The sequence below is a fragment of the Rattus norvegicus genome, chromosome 1 (genome assembly GCF_021556685.1).
Source record: "Rattus norvegicus strain SHRSP/BbbUtx chromosome 1, alternate assembly SHRSP_T2T, whole genome shotgun sequence".
Classification (NCBI taxonomy): Eukaryota; Metazoa; Chordata; class Mammalia; order Rodentia; family Muridae; genus Rattus; species Rattus norvegicus.
In genome coordinates this window covers 225,696,848-225,717,308 of record NC_141534.1, presented here as the reverse complement: position 1 = coordinate 225,717,308, position 20,461 = coordinate 225,696,848, and positions in this window count along the sequence as shown.

Here is a 20,461-nt window from a genome sequence, read left to right as displayed (position 1 = left end):
TATGTATGTCCTTATATCCACTGGCATATGTTTTATGAAATTAGATGCTCCTGTGTTTGGCTAATATGTGTTCATCTCCTGAATAATTTTGGTTGGAGTGTATTTTGTTTGATCCTAGCATGACCATCCATGCTGGCTTTTTGTTCCATTTGCTTGGGACATCTTTTTTCATCCTTTTCCTAAGATTGTTTTTGACATTGATAATAAAGTATATTTCTTAGAGGTAAAAAACTAGATGGATCTTGTTTTGCAATTTAATCTGCTAGTGCCGTTTTTCATAGGGGAATTTAGCCACTGATATTCAAAGTCACAAATGGAAAGTATGTATCAATTCCTGTGGCTTTGTAGTATTTGTCACCTTCCTGTTCCTTGACTAGTCTTCTGGTACGCTTTATTAGTTCCCGAATATGTTCTATTTTCTTTTTGGTATGAGGATTCCTTCAGTTCTCTTCTGTAGTGAAGGTTTACCACTCACACACTCCTACAGCATATTTTTTATAATGGAAAGTTATTTGAAAAACAGATTTATAATTTTTATTTACCCTGTCTCTCTGTCTCTGTCTCTGTCTCTGTCTCTGTCTCTGTCTCTCTCTCTCTCTGTGTGTGTGTGTGTGTGTGTGTGTGTGTGTGTGGTACATGGTAATGGGAACATTCACATGCCATGGTGTGTGCAGAGTCAACCAAGTCAACAGACGCCCTTGTAGACCTCATTCTTTCCTTCAATCTTTAAGTGAGTTCTGCAGATCGAGCTCTGGTTATCAGGCTTGCATGACAAGTGCTTTTCCTGCTAAGCTATTTGCCAGGCACCTTTTGAATATATTCAGCATGCCTTTATACTAACGTTCTTCTTGTTCTCACCCCATAAGGCTTGTGTTGGAGCATTGTTCCACAGAACTCAGTCTCTGTATATTTTCCGATTGTCTTAATTGATGTCTGAATACTCGAATTCACTTATCTTGTCTTTCATCCTAGATGCCTTTTCTTTTACTTAATGCATTTTATTGGTGAAGCTTTCTCCTGAGCTACTTTTTTATTTGACTTATGAATTTTTCATGTCTAAAGTTTCTAAATTTTGACTTTTATCACTATCTTTGTTGAATTTGCTTCATATGTATTGACTTTTCTTATTTCTTATTGAGCTGTTTATTTATCTTTTCTTTGAATTCATTTAGAAGTGTTATTTGAATCTTATTTCATTAGACATTCTTATAATCCTTCTTTTCAATTCTTTGTTTCGGCAGGATTTCGTTTAGTCCCCTCTCACTGGGAGGACTGACTGGGGAACTGGTATTTTTGTTGGAGGGTCTGTAGTCCATATCCAATTGTTTCCCAGTGATAAATTGACATTTATATACCTGGTGTTGTTTGGTTAATTGGATTTTTTTCAGCTGTATTATCATTTGAAATATTTCCAAATTCGAAAGGGACTAAGTTGTGGGGGAGTTGAAATTTAGATGTTCATACATCAGTCTCTGTGTTCAAGGAGTGTATTGTTAGTTGCAGAAGCAACCACAACCACCACTTGCCTCCCTCCACCAATATAATACTAGCCAGTTACAACCAGTTGTCTGTTTAACTTCAGTAATGAATAAAGGACCAATATGCCAGCACAGTATTGGGAATGCTAGGTTACTAGTTAACAGTGCAGGGAATGTGGACGGGGTAAGCTTACAGATCAGGATTAGCACCATAGGAAAAAAAAATTGTGGTGAATAGAATATCTTGTAGGAATTAGGAAGCTGTTAGGAACTATGGAGTTTAGAGATTATTAAAGTTCTGAAGGGTTATAGTTAAGAAGTAAAATGAAGGGTGTTTGGGGAAGAGAAAAAGGAGCAGAGGTTGGAAGGAGAGAAGAATGTGTGAGTGCGTGTAGGCAGAACGGTAAAGTACACTGTAGTAGATGGGCAGAGGTGTTTACACAGCAAGTGTGCAATATAACCAAGAAATATATAAACTAAAGCAATATTGTTGCAGGGTAGTTCTACAAAAGTGAAGATTAAAACAAAGGAAAACCATTAAAAATTAAAAAATAATAAAGCCCAACAATAGCAACTAAAAGTCAAAGTGTAATAACAATACATTAGTTTTAAAGAAGGCATCACAGCAGTCAGTATTTCTTCCCTGGTGGGATGGATTCTGAGTTCTTTCTTTCCCCAGTGATATTTCATACAGCAAACTGTGCTGTTGGGGGAGGTGCAGTTTGCAGTTCTAATTTAAAACTATTGAGCTAGGGGAGTACATATTGCTCCAATGGGGATTCAGCCAGCTCTACCTTTGGGATTGAGTTTCTGGAATAGTTCAACTGAGATGAGTATGGTTCTTGGGTCCCTCCTTGATCCTTCCTTGTTAGGCTGTGTGTGTGTGTGTGTGTGTGTGTGTGTGTGTGTGTGTGTGTGTGTGTGTGTGTGTGTATGTATGTTGGAGGGCGGTGGTAAGGCATCATAGGAACCCCTGACATGCTTTGTTTCTGACCTCAGCAACAGCCTAACAGCCTTGGGGAGAGCTAGTCATACTGTAACTACTTTGATTTGTGTCCATACAGCTGTTTAGGAACTTTTGATCAGAGATTAAAATCTACTGCAGCTCTTCCCTTGGACTATATGATGTCAGTGTACAGGAGCATAGCGTAGGGTTCTTTACTGAGGATTCCTACTGATATCCTACTGGTGACCACACCAAGATGGGGCCTGCTCCAACCTCAGTGTCATACCTTAGTTCTTTTTTTTATTCTGCCCTCCAAGTGTATAGGATTCTGGCCCTGCTGGCTCCAGGATCTACTGTAGTTCTCTGCCCATGGTGTTCTGTGGCCCTGGAATGTGAGGAAGGGAGAGTGCAAACCACCTGATCGCAGCAAATGCCTTGATTCTGTTTTAAAGTCTTCTGTCACCACATCATTGGCTATTGTATATCCTAATGCATTCTGAGCCAGGTGTTCTGCAAACTTCTGGAGGGCAGAGCTGGCTGTCTAGCCAGTCTGGCTGAGTTGGTAAACTCCAGATTCATTAAGAGACAATACCTAGGCTTATACCCTCTGGAATGGCTAGTGCTTCGCAGGAAAGTATCTATCAAGCACATTGAGAATGGGGTGACACTGAGTTCTATACAGACCTTTCTTGGTATTTGAAGACATTGTCATCCTGTTGGAGTGATATAACTGAGGTGTCCACTGGTCCCCTGAAGCTTCATAGTCTCTGGCCTCTACAGTCAGTTTCGCATCAGATGCTGCCTCCAGAGACTGATACACCCAGTGACTCACCTTGACTACCAAAGCCAGACCTACACTGCTTTCAGGAGGCTGTTCCCAGACATGGTATGTGGGGCTGCCTGTTCCTAAACACTTCCTTGTCTGGGTCAGGCCTCCAGTCATCCTGCTCTCCACAGCTGTCTCCTAGACTGTCTGTCATTCTGAAGCTCTGGTATGTGGAATTCTGGCTCCTGGCTTTGTGAATGTTACCTGCTATTCAGCCTCTAGGACAGACAGCAGAGCTTTAAAGTGGTGGTCAGAGGACTGTGCCTAGCCATAGCCTCCTGGAACTGGGGGAGTTGTTGGCCTAGTTCTACTAAAGGAGTCATTGTCTCTGCAAGACTTATGACTAGACTGAGGCTTGTGGGAGCTGTGGGCTAGTCATGTGGTTTGGGTTGCCAGTCATTTGAGCAGAGCTGCCTGGTTTACCTTTGGGGAGAGGCTCTGTTCTCTTCCCTACTCCTTCTCCACTGGAGCTGTCAGGCTTCCCTTTCTTCATTTTCAATGCACATCTTGACTGGCTCTACCCTTCATCTTGTGAGTTTATAAAGCAATTTCTCTTTCTTCAGCGTGAAATCTATTTTTTTCTTTTTGAAAGATTTATTTTATTATCGTTAATTATGGGTGTGGGTGCGTGTACATTAGAGCAGGTTTTCTGCCAAGGCCAGAAAAGATATCAGTTCTCCGGGACTGGAGTTGCATGAGGTTGTGAGCACATGCAAGGTCCTCTGCAAAGGCAGTGTGTGTCACTGAGCAATCTCCTTAGTGCTGCTAGTCCTACTTTCTCAACCTGCTATTTCTTCTTTCTTCATTGCATCTCATTGAGGCAGTGGCTGGTCTGCTAGCTTCCCTGGAAGGCCCACTGTTTCTTTTTCTCTGGAAGAAGAGAGGAATAACAATGGTGCTAAGATTTTTTTTATTTCAACAGGGAATGGGGTCATGGATAAAGACATTTTAATCATAAATTTTACTTGAAAATTTTGCACACACACACACACACACACACACACAAATATATATCTCCTTCCCTCCAATTTTCCCAGCTGTACCCAACTACCCCAACATACCCTGCTTCTAACCTCATGTCTTCTTCATTTTTTTCTTTGATAGCTTATGAAGTCTAATTAGCGCTACCCACATGTTCACAATAGTGGGTTTATCCATGGGAGCATGATAAACTTCCCTCAAAATAAGAATGTTCTTCCTCCCCAGCAATTATCCACTGCTAGTAGATCTCTGATAACGGTGGGGTCTGGCAAGGACCTTCCCTGTCTATGATGTAATGTTGACTGGACTAATCTTGTACAGGCGTTGTGCAGGCAACCACAGTTGCAGTTAGTTCCTGAGTGGAGTAGCTATGTCATGTCTAGATGACAGCCTTTCACTGTACGGCTCCCTACTGCCACTCTTTTGTTCCTGTATCTTTTCCTCTAGGATATTCCCTGAGCTTGGGTGGAGAGTGGGGTGATAATGATGCTCCATTACGGACCAAGTACTAGTGTCAGCAGTGGCACGGTCTGTAGGAAGAACAGTAGGCCTCAATGACAAAGCAGAGGCCACCACATAATTCCTGCATAAATGCTGGGGCATGGGTACAGCCACAGAGGACCTAATTGAAGACTGCCTGAGAGCCTAAAGACTGGTGAAGCAGACAATGCCAGCCAACCGGGAATTGCCACTTGGAAGAAGAGACTCTTGCTTGTGGCCAATGGGATTTGGCTAGAGGGGATAAAGGGAGATTCCCTAGGATTAATAAACACGCTTGCCTTGGTGTTCTCAAGAGCTTGCTGTGGTGGTCTAGCCTGCTCCAGAGGCTGAGCCGTGGATTCCAAGTCACCTCATTCCCAAGCTCCAAGGCGAGTAAGGTCAGGCAGTGAGTGGTTCGGGGGCCGAGCAGCAACTGTTCACTGCTAAAAGAAACTTCTCCAATCAAGTTTGAGAGCATCTTGGTTCCAAGGGTATAAACGTGTATTTAGAATAGGAAAATAATTATAGGAAGTTACACCCTAGAGCCTATGAGCCATCCCAGCAATGGGTTTGTGACCAAGATTACAATACCAGGTCCGTGGGGCAAGCCTCGAATCTAATCAGAGAGTGGTTAGTTACTCCATGCCACTACTGGTACCAGTGGGCTCATCTTGTCTGGCAGACTGGTATTTTCTGTCTGGCATGTTGGTACTGTGGCATGCAGGGTCTAATGCTGGGTAAGAGCATGAATATCCTGCATAGCATCCTCTGGAATTGTAAAATGCCAGAATTTGCCCTGAGGGGAAGTTTCCTGGTTTGTATAAGGCTGATACTCTAAGTGAGTATATCTCCCCTCCCCCTTCCCAACTTTCTTTCTTTTAGATTTTCACATAATATATTTTGATCATGATTTCTCCTCCTCTAACTCCCCCAAGGTCCTCCCTCCCTCCTCCCTTTCTCCCTACACACACACACACACACACACACACACACACACACACACACACACACACACACACACACACACATGAAAATCAAAAACAAACAAAAAGACACATACAAAAATTAACAGCAAAATGAAATTAAAGGCTCATAAAAACTATGGCATTCATTTTATGTTGGCCAACTACTATGGGGCACAGAGCTTGGCCTAAAGAATGGTAGCTGTACCCAGTGGTAGTCCGTTGGAGAAAGCAGATTTTCCCTTTGCTGGCAGGTATCCATTGCAAATAGCTTCTTGGTTGGGCTCCATGTCTACTTCCTCCTCTCAGTTTTGGGATCCTACCTGACTTGATCCTGTGAGGGTCCTGCATGTGCTGCTGTAGTCTCTGAGTTCTTATGTACTTTAGTCCTGTTATGTCTGGAAGTCACAGTTTACCTGGAGTCATTCATCATATGGCTCTTACAATCTTTCCTTCTCCTCATCTGAATAGATCCATGATCCTTGAAGAGAGGGGTTTAATGAAATCATCCCATTATAGATCGAGTGCTTCAAAGTCTCTCAGCCTCTGCTTGTTGTGGGTTTCTGTGTTAATTCCCATCTACTGCAAGAAGCTCTTAAGACATGGGTTGAATGAGGCTCTGATTTATGGTATGACAATATGCCATTAAGAATCATTTAGTTGCTATGCTCATTCAGCAGATTGATTGTAGAATATTTCCTCCTAAGCCCACGACCTATTTAGTTCCATGTCCTTTGCAACTTTAGCGATGTCAGGTTTGGGTTGCATCTCATGGAGTTGGACTTCAATCCAATAAATCTGTAGTCAGTTCCTCCCATAACATTTGTGCTACTACTGTGTTAGTATACTTTGCAGACAGGTTACTATTGTAGATCTCAGGGTTGATGATTACCTGTCTCCTCTGGTCACATACAAAGTATTTTCCAGCACCATGAATACTAGTCAGTAGGAGTAAAGCTTCTAGTAAGCTCCAGATTAACTTTTCTGTATTTGATGACATAATAATTGTCTTCAGAAATCAGGCCTTACCATCAGATTGTAGATAGAGACCAATAGCCTTAGCAATAGTCTGTGAGGTTTGTGGTAGTTCCAAGGTGCCTTTGGCCAACACTTCAACAAGATATAACCCATTCCTCGCAGTGGAGGTCTTACCTGGTGGCTTAAGATGTCTAGTTGAGAGATTGTCTGTTCTATTATTTGGCGACTCTACTTAGAATCTTTTCATATGTCTATTTATCTATCTATCTATCTATCTATCTATCTATCTATCTATCTATCTATCTATCTATCTATCTATCTATCTATCTATCTATCTAATCTATGCTTCTAAAGTACTATTCTACATGTTTCCTCCCCATATTCCTTCCTTTACTCTTCTCTTACTTCCCCTCCCTATTTAATCTTCCTATTCTAGTATCCAGTTTGTTTCTCCATAACACTATATTCTATTTCTCCTCATTAGTAGATTGTCTCCTTCCTGGAGTGAGTCCTAAATCCAGTCAGGTATCAGTTTTTTATCCCTTAACGTCCATGTCATTATTACACCCAATGGCATATCTTGCAACTCTAGTGTTATTGTAGTTCACATGTAGTTCATCATAGTTAGGTAAGACTTTGGTTAACTTTCTACTCCAGCAACTTGCATAGCACCTTCTCTACTATAAAGCTATGCATCTAGGGGAAGCTATATATTAAGCATTAACTTGATTTCTACATGTCATATGACCAAACCGCAAATTCTGGTGGGCAACCAAGAACATTGGAAATAGTGTATTGTTTGTGGTTTCTGATAAACAAGGGGAGATATACTATCACTTACACTGGGCTTTTTAATTAGTAAACTGTGGTTTCTGGGAGAAACATTATTATTCTCTGTGTAGGGGAACTCCAATGAAACTATTTGATATTAACAAATCAATTATAAAATTTTAGTTTTCATATGTCCTTTCCCAACGCTTTTTGTGTTACTTACCTGTCCCCCTTCCTTTCCTCTGCCTACCCTTACAACATGTTTAATTCTTTTTAAAAAAATTAAAATTTTGAGCATATCAAATATTTGATATATCTCATATTTGATAATGTCAGTTGTAGAAGTCTTTTGTCAGTTGCTTTTGCTGGTTGTTATTTTCTGACTCTTGATAACAGTACAATTATGCACTTGAATTTTTGGGGGACTTCACTGAGAGCTGTAAGGTGTCTGTAAGAAAACAGAGGGAATCTTTAGGGACTGATTGATGCTTTGGCCACAGATCTGGAAGGACTTTCATTGGGCTGTGTTTAAATCTGTCAACTTGATTGGATTAAGAGATGCCTAAAAGTCATTAAATCACACCTCTGTGCATCTGTGTGCATTTACAGAGAGGATTAGACTATAAGGATTCTGACCTAATCAGACTAAACAATCTACTGATGGATTCAAAATTCGAACGGCCTATTGGGAGGTGGAAGTACTCTAGAGAGTGGGACCTAGTTAAAGTCATTGAAGGGAGGGTATGTCTTTGGAATGCTGGGCACCAACTCCTTTCTGTTTTTCTTTTTTCTTTTTGGCTGCCATGAGTTTTTCTTTTTTAATTTTTCCATCTTTATTAACTTGAGTATTTCTTATTTACATTTCAATTGTTATTCCCCTTCCCCGTTTCTGGGCCAACATCCCCCTAACCCCTTCCCCTCCCCATCCTCCCCCCATTACCGCCCTCCCCCCAACAATCACATTCACTGGGGGTTCAGTCTTGGCAGGGCCAAGGGCTTCCCCTTCCACTGGTGCTCTTACTAGGCTATTCATTGCTACGTATGCAGTTGGAGTCCAGGGTTAGTCCATGTATAGTCTTTGGGTAGTGGCTTAGTCCCTGGAAGCTCTGGTTGGTTGGCATTGTTGTTCATATGGGGTCTCAAGCCCCTTCAAGCTCTTTCAGTCCTTTCTAAGATTCCTTCAACGAGGGTCCCGTTCTCAGTTCAGTGGTTTAATGATGGTATTCGCTTATGTATTTGCTGTATTCTGGCTGTGTCTCTCAGGAGAGATCTACATCCAGTTCCTGTTGGCCTGCACTTTTTCGCTTTATCCATCTTATCTAATTGGGTGGCTGTATATGTATGGGCCACATGTGGGGCAGGCTCTGAATGGGTGTTCCTTCTGCCTCTGTTCTAAACGTTTTGGCTGCCATGAATTAAGCATCCCTGCTCCATCACGTTTTTTCTGCCTAGATATTTAGTCTCACCACAAGTCTAGAGCTATTGAGCTACATAACCATGGATTGAAACTATGATCCAAAATAAGTGATTTCTTCTCTTATTTGTTTTGGTAGTATGAAATTAACCAACACAAGTACACTTTAGCTTCTCAGTCTTTGATTCTTGTGACCTTGAAAATAGTGAGGTCTCACCTATGGTCCTGGTCTCCTGACTTCATGCCTGTGTAGGCAGAATAAAGTTCTAGCCCCCGGAATTGGTGTCTGACACCAAGGCCAATGTTACCCATGAGATAGATATCTGGTTTGTGCGTCTTGCTGGCTAAATGCAGGGTTTTTGCTTTGTCTCTGCCTTTAAAAGTGTTTTTCCTATCACCACCTGTGCTTAACCATGCTCATATGAATGTGTGAATAAAACCAGGCCCCTGAACTATGCTATTAATCTTCAGGTGAGTAGTAAGCTTGTATGATGGTTCTGTTTGCTGCCACAACTGTTTTCTGGTCTTGGTTTGATTGGATCCAATCCAATCTCCAAATCTGGGATTTAACAGGACACCCTCCCCTTTCTTCTCTGTCTTCCTGCCTCTTCTAACTGGTGTGGTCTTCGCTTTTATGATGCTATCCTATTTTTGGCATGTCATTGTGGGTTCCAGATCCCAATTTCTGCCTGTCATTTTCTCCTGCCTTTCTTCTCATGTAAAGTCCTTTCCTGGGTGTTCCTTTTACCCTACCTACCCACTAGGACTGCTTGTATCCTACTCCTTTTTACAGTTTGATTGTAAGGCTCCTTCTCTAGTCTGCCTCTGTCCTTATTTCTGAATGGGAGAGCTACCCCCCTTCCTGCCTCTCTCTTTTCTCTTTTTCTTTAATTCTTTTTAACTTATTCATTTTACAGCCCACTGGCTGCCCCCATCCCAGTCACTCCTCCTACAATCTTTCCATCATTTCCCCTCTTCTTCTCTGAGCATGTGGGGACCCCTGGGTATCCCCTCACCCTGGCGTTTAAAGTCTCTGTGAGGCTAGTCGCTTCCTCTTTTACTGAGGCCAGACAAGGCAATCCATCTAGTGGAACATATCCCACATACGGCATCACCTTTTGGGATAGCCTCTGTTCTAGATGTGTGGGACCCACATGAAGACAAAGCTGAATATCTGTTACATGTGTGCTGGGAGGCCTGGGTCCAGTCTGTGTATGTTCTTTGGTTGGTGATTCAGACTGAGAGCCCCAAGGGTCCAGGTTAGTTGACTCTGTTGGTCTTCCTGTGGCATTCCTGTTCTCGTTGGGCCTGTCTCCTTCTACTCTTCCATAGGAGTCCCCAAGCTTCATCCATTGTTTGGCTGCCCCCTCTCTCTTCATCACACTTACCCATTTGTATCACTGACTAATGACGGTTTGATTGTATCTCTTCCCACTGGCTGCTGTTGGGAATGTAGGGGTGAAAGTATTCTACAGAGCAGGCCAAGAACAATGCATGGTTTAAAATATGTAGTCAGCCATGCTGGAGTTAATACATATTTAATTAATCTAAAGAGTATGCTTGATATTTTATTTAGCAGTTTAAAGTACTTTTAGGTATGTAATTTTCAGATTTTTAGGAAACAGACCACACAAGGTTTATTTATATTGCTTTAATCTTTTTCAGACTTGATAAGCATATAAAACAGGTATATGTTTGCACTTGCAGAGTATTGGGTGCATTTCTGTGTGTGCATGTATGTGTGGTGTTTTTACAATAAGCACAGAGGTATACAGTCTTCCTGAAATTTTTTATGTGTTAGAAACATGCAAATTGTATTCTCGAAGCTCTCTGAATTGGTTTTCTGTCTCTGTCTCTGTCTCTGTGTCCCTGTCTCTGTCTCTGTTTCTCTCTCTCTCTCTGCCGCCCCCTCTCTCTCTCCCACTCATATGAGCACAGAAAGTTTTTATCACTTCAGAAGGCTTCCATGTGCCCTTTCCTATTTATGAGTCCCTCTGTGCCCCAAGATAGCACTTGAATTTAATATGACAGCATTAGCAACAAACAGCTAATTTCCACATCTTCCTCTCTAAGCTGCTAAGTTCATTCTGTTCACTTTTATTGGAGGTACTGAACAATTTGTATTTATTTTATCCTTTTATTTTGTGTCCTGTATTGACAATGCCTTAAAAAAACCTTTAAACCCATTCTCCTTTCTATTAATCAAGCTTAGGCTGAGGTTTCAGTTACAATGAGAATTCAATTATTTTGATGAAAAGATTCTCATACATATTTGACTTAACAATGACCTAAAATGAATCAGGATTTTTATTCTTCCCTTGAAACTCTCAGGGCCTTAGAATACTTTAATTCCAACATTTGCCTGCATTCTTTTATATTGTATACAGCTAGTTTAGTTTCATTCTATTGAAAAAGAAACTTTAGATCAGCTAATGCTATTCTTTTTCCCTGTAGGTATTGTTGTTTCTTATATCTTCCCTGATGTCTCTGCTGGCTGTTGTGTCTCACACCCACTCCACCTACTTCATTACCATTTTCTTCTTGCTCATATACACTTTTTATATTTCTCAAGGAAAGAAGCCCAAATAGGAAACTCTCTTATATTTTTGTACCAAAGTATGTTTGCTTTATTTGACCAATGATAGTTTGCACTTCTGAATATATAGTTACTTTCCTTCAGGGTTAGTCAGGCTGGAGGAATATATATATATATATATATATATATATATATATATATATATATATATATATATATATATATATATGTGTGTGTGTGTGTGTGTATGTATATATATGCATGTATGGATATAGGTATTTAATATAGGTATTTAAAATTATAATCTGATGGATGCAGAAACATTTAAAGAATCATAGCATTTCACAGGTGGCAGTTCCTAGCTCTGTCTAAAATGCAGCTAAATCCAATGGATCTTACCCTGGGGTAACCTTAAAAGAAGCCCTGACAGTATGAATGTTTATATCATGTTCTATAGCTTTGAAGACTACCATAGCTCTGCCTTCCTGTTCTGACTTTGTGTATAGTTCTGTGATTTATGTGTAAGACGTGATGTATAAAAGGGAACAGTGCTCAGTTCTTCATGTTAGCCATCTGGAAGTTTCCTAGAGAACCATCATTAGCCTCTCTATCCCATCTTGCCTTATTCTCATACTTCCTTCTCCTGATCAGCCTCTGAAAGCATTTGAATCCATTATCCTGAGCACACCATGTATAGACCTGCCTAAATTATGTTCACAGGCATTTGTGAGATCTGTGATTTGTTCATGCATTTTTGTGTGTTTTGAGAACACTGTATAATGTCTCAGATAAAGTCATGGAAAAAAGGTGCCAAGTACCTAATTCTGTATAGCTTACAGCATAGTTATGGGAACATAAAACCAAATGTATCTATTTAACATGCATTGTGTCTCAGTCAATAATGACTATTAAAGAAACAAGTCAATCAGAGAAATGGGAGACAGATGTTGATAGTGGTGGTGTGGTTGTTATTTTAAGTAGATTGTCAAGGTTGTCTTACAGATGGAGAAACACTGGGCAGAGACTAGGTGGGGGAGAAGCATACTTTGCAGGGTCTTGTCAGGGGAAACTTTGAAGCTGAGGAAATAACAGTGCAAAGACCCTGTGGCAGCAAAAGAGATGCCAATAGATTTGATGCTAGAGTAAGGGAGAAAAGCAGAACAGGGAGAGTCCAAGTCAAGCTGGAAGAAGTTAATGCCAGGTAGAATGAAGAGTCCTTCTGCTTTCACAGAGGAGGACATACTCATGGCTTACTTGATAATTCTGGGTAGGAATAAGTTTTATCTAAACCATCGCTCATGTTGGCAAAGTACAAACTTGAAAGATGAAGTTCACTGATGTCCTTATTTCATCTGAACTACTCGATGTTTCAAAATATGACAAAAGGAACTTGAGAGAATTGTTCTTGCAGCATCTTGGGACGAGAAACTTGAATATGGTTATTACAGAGCACTCATATTTGATAAGGTGTGGATATATTGCTAGGTACATAACATTTATTTTGCTCAACAGTAAGAGGCTATTTCCACAATATCTTGACAACTAATATTCCATTAATTATTTGAATAATGTACATCATTACAACAATGACTGTAAATGGTATCTCATTGTTGTCTGTTGTAACATGAGAGCCTACTCAGTTGGAATTTACAGTTGGTCTCTTTTTCAATATCTGACTCTAATTGAGATTAGGCTGTGACAGAATAGGAATCTCAAGGACAATAATATATTATCAGTGCTATTACTGATGCATTGGCACTAATTATTAATTTCTCACATAATTGTTATGAATAGGCACATACATGTGCACATCTGCTGGCTATAATGGTTGAGGTGAAGAGGCTGCTATGCCATTAGTAAATCTTTTTTAAATATTATTTTTTCTGGATAGTCTATGTATTTACATTTCAAATGTTATCTACTTTCCCCTCTTTCCCACACCCCCTCCCCCTGCTTCTATGAGGATGCTCCCACACCTAACCACCCACTCCAACCTCAATGCTGTGGCATTACCCTACACTGGGGAAATGAGCCTTTACAGGACCAAGGGCTTTTCTTCCTATTGATGCAGGACAATGCCATCCTCTGCGACATATGTGGCTGGAGTCATGGGTCCCTCCATGTGTACTCATTGGTTGGTGGTGTAGTCCCTGGTAGCTCTGGTGGGTCTGGTTGGTTGATATTGTTGTTCTTCCTATGGTGTTGCAAACCCCTTCAGCCCCTTCAGTCTTTTCTCTAACTCCTCCATTGGGGTTCAGTCCAATGGTTAGCTGCAGGCATCCTCATCTGTATCAGTAGGGTCTGGCAGAGCTTCTCAGGAGACACCCATATCTGGCTCCTGTCAACAAGCACTTCTTGGCATCAGCAATAGTGACTAGGTTTTGTGACTGCATATAGGATGAATCCTCAGGTGGGGCAGTCTCTAGATGGTCTTTCCTTTAGTCTGTGTTCCACTCTTTGTCCCTGTATTTCCTTTCATGAGTATTTTGTTCTCCCTTCTAAGAAGGAATGAAGCATCCACATTTTGGTCTTCCTTCTTCTTGGGCTTCATATGATCTGTGAATTTTTTCTTAGGCATTCTAAGCTTTTGGGTTAATATCTATTTATCATTGAGTGCATACCATGTGTGCTCTTTTGTGACTGGGTTACTTCACTTAGGATGATATTTTCTAGTTCCATCCATTTGCTTAAGAATTTCATGTAGTTATTGTTTTTAATAGCTGAGTAGTATTCCATTGTATAAATATACTACATTTTCTGTATCCTTTCTGCTCTCTGTTGAAGGACATGTGGGTTTTTACCAGATTCTGGCTATTATAAATAAGGCTGCTATGAACATAGTGGAGCATGTGCCCTTGTTTTATGTTGAAGATTTTCTTTGGATGTATGCACAGGAGTGGTATAGCTGGGTCCTCAGGTAGTCCTATGTCCAATTTTCTGAGGAACCTCTAGACTGATTTCTAGAGTGGTTATACCAGTTTGCAATCCCACTAACAATGGAGGAGTATTCCTCTTTCTCTACATCCTTGCCAACATCTACTGTCACCTGAGGTTTTGATCTTTACCATGATGACTGGTGTGAGGTAGTATCTAAGGGTTGTTTTGATTTGCATTTCCCTGATGACTAAGGATGTTGAACATTCCATTAGGTGTTTCTCAGTCATTGGGTATTCCTCAGTTGAGAATTCTTTGTTTAGCTCTGTACCCCATTTTATAACAGGATTATTTGATTCTCTGGAGTCTAAGTTCTTGAGTTCTTTTGTATATATTAGACATTAGCCCTCTATTGGATGTAAGATTGGTAAAGACCTTTTCCCAATCTGTTGGCTGCCATTTTGTCCAAATGACAGTGTCCTTTGCCTTGCAAAAACTTGGTACTTATGAGGTCCCTTTTGTTTATTCTTGATATTAGAGCAAAAGCCATTGGTGTTCTGTTCAGAAAATTTCTCCTTGTGCCTATGTGTTCAGGCTCTTCCTCACTTTTTCTTCTATTAGTTTGAGTGTATCTGGTTTTATGTGGAGGTCTTTGATCCACTTGGACTTGAGCTTTGTAAAAGGAGATAAGAATGGGTCAATTTGCATTCTTTTACATGCTGACCTTCAGTTGGACCAGCACAATTTGTTGAAAATGCTGTCTTATTTTTCACTGGATGGTTTTAACTCCTTTGTCAAAGAACAAGTTACCATAGATGGATGGGTTCATTTCTGGGTCTTCAACTCTATTCCATTAATCTACCTGCCTGTCTCTATACCAGTACCATACTGTTTCTATCATAATTGTTCTGTAACACAACTTGAGATAAGGGATGGTGATTCCCCCAGAAGTTCTTTTACTGTTGAGGATAGTTTTTGCTATCCTGGGTTTTTTGTTATTCCAAATGAATTTGCAAATTGCTCTTCCTAAGTCTGTGAAGAATTGAGTTGGAATTTTGATGGGGATGGATCTACTGAAATCAGTAGATTGCTTTTGGCAAGATGGCCATTTTTACAATATTAATCCTGCCAATATACGAGCATGGGAAATCTTTCCATCTTCTAAGATCTTCAATTTCTTTCTTTGGAGACTTGCAGTTCTTGTCATACAGATCATTCACTTGCTTGGTTAGAGTCACACCAAGGTATTTTATATTATTTGAGACCATTGTGAAGGGTGTCATTTCCCTAATTTTTTTCCTCAGCCTGTTTACCCTTTGAGTACAGGAGAGCTACAGATTTGTTTGAGTTAATTTTATATACAGTCACTTTGCTGAAATTGTTTAGGGGTTCTCTGGTGGAATTTTGGGGGTCACTCAATTATACTATCATATCGTCTTTAAATAGTGGTATTTTGACTTCTTCCTTCCCAATTTGTATCCCTTTGACCCTCTTTTGTTGTCTGATTGCTTTGGCAAGGACTTCGAGTACTATAAGTAGGGAGAGTGAGCAGCCTTGTCTAGTCCCTGATTTTAGTGGGATTGCTTCAAGTTTCTCTCCATTTGGTTTGATGTTAGCTACTGGTTTGCTGTATATTGCTTTTACTATGTTTAGGTATGGGCTTTGAATTCCTGATCTTCCCAATACTTTTATCATGAAGGGGTGTTGAATTCTGTCAATTGCTTTCTCAGCATCTAATGAGATGATCGTGTGTTTTTTTCCTTGAATTTGTTTATATAGTAGATTAAATTGATGTGTTTCTGTATATTGAACCACTCCTTCCTCCCTGGGATGAAACCTATATGATCATGGTAAATGATTGTTTTGATGTGTTCTTGGATTTGGTTTGCAAGAATTTTATTGAGTATTTTTTCCATCTATATTTATGAGAGAAATTTGTCTGTATTTCTCTTTTTTTGTAGGTTACTCGTGTGGTTTAGGTATAAGCATAATTTTGGGTAGTGTTCCTTCTGTTTCTGTTTTGTGGAATAATTTGAAGAGTATTGGTATTAGGTCTTCTTTGAAGGTCTGATAGAATTCTGCACTAAACCCATCTGGTCTTAGGCCTTCTTTTTTTGGTTGGGAGATATTCAATGACTACTTCTATTTCTTTAGGGGTTAGATGGTTTATCTGATCCCGATTTAACTTTTGTACCTGGTATGTCTACAAAATTTTCCATTTCCTCCAGATTTTCCAGTTTTGATGAATATAGTCTTTTGTAGTAGGATCTGATGATTTTTTGAATTTCCTCAGTTTTTGTTGTTATGTCTTGCTTTTCATTTCTGATTTTGTTAATTTGGATACTGTCTCTGTGCCCTCTGGCTAGTCTGGCTATTTATCTATCTTGTTGATTTTGTCAAAGAACCAGCTCCCGGTTTTGTTGATTCTTTGTATAGTTCTTTTTTTTTTTTTTCTACTTGGTTGATTTCAACCTTGAATTTGATTATGTTCTGCTCTCTACTCCTCTTGGTTGAATTTGATTTTTGTTCTAGAGCTTTTAGATATGCTGTCAAGCTGTTAGTGTATGCTCTCTCCAATTTCTTTTTGCAGGCACTCAGAGCTCTGAGATTTTTTTTCTTTGCACTGCTTTCATTGTATCCCATAAGTTTGGGTATGTTGTGCCTTCATTTTCATTAAATTCTAAAACGTCTTTAATTTCTTTCTTTATTTCTTCCTTGACTTTATTTCTACTCAATGTTCTTATTGAGTAGAGCATTGTTCAGTTTCCACGTGTATATGCTTTCTGTTGTTTTTGCTGTTATTGAAGACCAACCTTAGTCCATGGTGATCTGATAGGATGCATGGGATTATTTCTATCATCTTGTATCTGTTGACACCTGTTTTGTGACCAATTATAAGATGAATTTTGGAGAATGTACCATGAGGGGCTGAGAATAAGGTATAATCCTTTTGTTTTAGGATGAAATGTTCAATAGATGTCTGTTAAGTCCATTTGGTTCATAACTTCTGTTAGTTTCACTATGTCTCTGTTTAGTTTCTGTTTCCATGATTTGTCTATTGGTGAGAGTGGTGTGTTGAAGTTTCCTACTATTGTAAAGTTTCTTTTAATGATGTGAGTACCCTTGTATTTGGAGCCTAGATGTTTAGAAATGAGAGTTCATCTTGGGAGATTTTTCTTTTGATGAATAGGAAGTATCCTTTTAAAAAATCTTTTTGATAACTTTTGGTTGAAAGTCAACTTTATTTGATATTAGAATGGCTACTCCAGCTTGTTTCTTTGGACCATTTACTTGGAAAAATTTTCCCAGCCTTTTACTCTGACGTAGTGTCTGTCTTTGTCACTGAGATCTGTTTCCTGTATGCAACAAAATGCTGCATCCTGTTCTTGTATCCAGTCTTTCAGTCTATGTCTTTTGATTGGGGAATTGAGTCCATTGATGTTAAGATATATTAAGGAAAAGTGATTGTTTCTTCCTATTATTTTTGTTGTTAGAGGTGGAATTATGTTTGTGTGGCTATCTTCTTTTTGGTTTGTTGAAAGAAGTTTACTTTCTTCCTTTTTCTAGTGTGTAGTTTCTCTGCTTGTGTTGGACTTTTCCATCTATTATTCCTTATAGGGTTGGATTTGTATACATTAGATTTTGTCATGGAATATCTTGGTTTGTCCATCTATGTTAATTGAGAATTTTGCTGAATATAGTAGCCTGGGCTTGCTTTTGTGTTCTCTTAGGGTCTGGATGTCATGTGCCCAGAATCTTCTCTTTTAGAATCTCTGGTGAGAAGTCTAGTCTATTTTTGATAGGTCTACCTTTATATGCTACTTGATCTATTTCCTTTACTGCTTTTAATATATTTTTTTTATTTTGTGTATTTAGTGTTTTGATTACTATGTGACATGAGGAATTTCTTTTCTGGTCCAGTCTATGTGGAATTCTGTAGTCCTCTTGTATGTTCATGAGTATCTCTTTCTTTAAGTTAGGAAACTTTTCTTCTATAATTTCATTGAAGATATTTACTGGCTCTTTTATGTTGGGAATCTTTACTCTCTTCCTTACCTGTTATCCTTAGGTTTGGCTTTCTCATCCTGGATTTCCTGGATATTTTGGGTTAGGAGCTTTTTGCATTTTCTTTAACTGTTTGTGTCAATTATTTTTAATGGTATCTTCTGCCTCTGAGATTCTTTCTTCTATCTCTTGTATTCTGTTGGTGATGCTTGCATCTATAACTCCGGATCTCTTTCCTAGGTTTTCTATCTCCAGGATTGTCTCTCTTTGTCGTTCCTTTATGGTTTCTATTTCCATTTTTAGATTCTGGATGTTTTTGTTAAAGTCCTTAACCTCTTTGTGTTTTTCTGTAATTCTTTAAGGGATTTTTGTGTTTTCTCTTTAAGGGCTTCTGCTTGTTTATTTATGTTGTTCTATATTTCTTTAAGGGAATCATTTATGTCCTTCTGAAAGTCCTCTATCATCACCATGAGATGTGATTTTAAATCCAAATCTTGAGTTTTTTGTGTATTTGGATATCTAGTATTTGCTTTGGTGGAAGAACTGGGCTCTGATGATGCAAGTAGTCTTGGTTTCTGTTTCTTAGGTCCTTGTGCTTGCCTCTCGCCATCAGGTTGTCTCTGGTGTTAGCTGGTCTTGCTGTCTCTGACAGTGGCTTCACTTTCCTGTGAGCCTGTGATCTTAGTTGTGTTAGCACTCCTGGGAGACCAGTTCTTTCAGGAGGGATTTGGGTATGGAGAGCTGTGCCACAGGGTTAACTTCTGGGCACAGATGGAGACCGGAAGGATCCTGTCCCAGGCTGCTCTGTTGTTCTGGTGCACAGTGGTCTCTTGGTGAGTCCCTCTTTGGTTAGTTATTGGGATCAAAAGTGTTGGTCTCACCTGTGAACTTAGGAATGACAGCACTCCTAAGGAACCAGCTCTCTTCAGGCAGGGGTTGGCAGGGTAACCCTGGGGCTCAGATGGAGACTAGAAGTCTGGTCTCTAAAACTTAACAAAGAATAGACACAATAGAATTGGTCTATTCAAAAATAAATGAATACCAGAAAGAGCATTGATTTAGAGACCCAAAATTTCTACATTATGAAATTAAAATAATGTCATGGCTATATCCTCAACTCTTCAAACAAAACAAAACAAAAATCATTGGATATAAACTGGCCTTGATGAAGCTCAGACTTAGCGATTATTAAGCAATCACCTTTGTTCAAAATTTGTTCAAAGAACTAAAATAAATTAAATTAAGGAAGTGAAAATGATTCCTCATGAAGTAGAGTGGCAGGAAATAAAAACATTTATAAATTGTTTGGTATTTCTCTCAATTTTTACAAGGGTAGATTTATTTTGACTTATGATTTGAGTGGATAGTCCAACATGTCAGGGAAGGACTCAAGGAAGGTAACTCCATGGCAGTTTGTATGTTTCTGGGACTCCTTAATTCTTCAGTTCCCAGTCAAACAGGAAGTAGAGTTAAGACAATTAGCAGGAACCAAGTACGAACCAGAGGGCCTAGCCCAATAACACATTTGTTCCAGTGAGAACCACATCTTCCAAAGGTTTCACAACCACAAAAAAATAGTGCCAACAAGTTCAGGAATATACATTCAAACACATGATCCTGCAGAGGAAATTTCACACTCAATAACACTTGTCCTTGATCCCCATAGGCTTATAGCATCTTATAATGCAAAATGTGCATTCAGTCCAACTTCAAAAGTTCCAACACTACTGAAAGGTCCAAAGTCTCTTTTAAGACTCAAAGTAATCTCTTGATTGTGGATTCCTATACCATGAACAAATAAATAAATTACATACTTCCAGCACATGGAATGTAGACCCCCAGTCCCCCTCCCCAAAAAATCAAACTAAAGAAACAAGCAGGGCAATCATTAAACCCTGTAGCTTCAAGTCTGGCCTCTGACACTCTTGGTGGAATTGTCTGGGCTTCAACAAGCTTTGGTAGCCTCACCCTCTGAGCTCTGTAGCCTGTCCCATATGAGGCCTTTCTCCTGGACTGATTCTACTTGGTGCCTGAAGCCTCTCTAAGCAATCACAGTATATTTCATGCGTCTCTGATATCCTAGAGTCTGCACTGAAATTTCAGCTTCACCTTCACAACTGCATGTGCAGTCTATGCAGAGGGTGCTCCATGCATGGAATCCCACCTTGTTCAACATTGCCTATGTTGGGTGGCTCTTTACTCCTGCACTT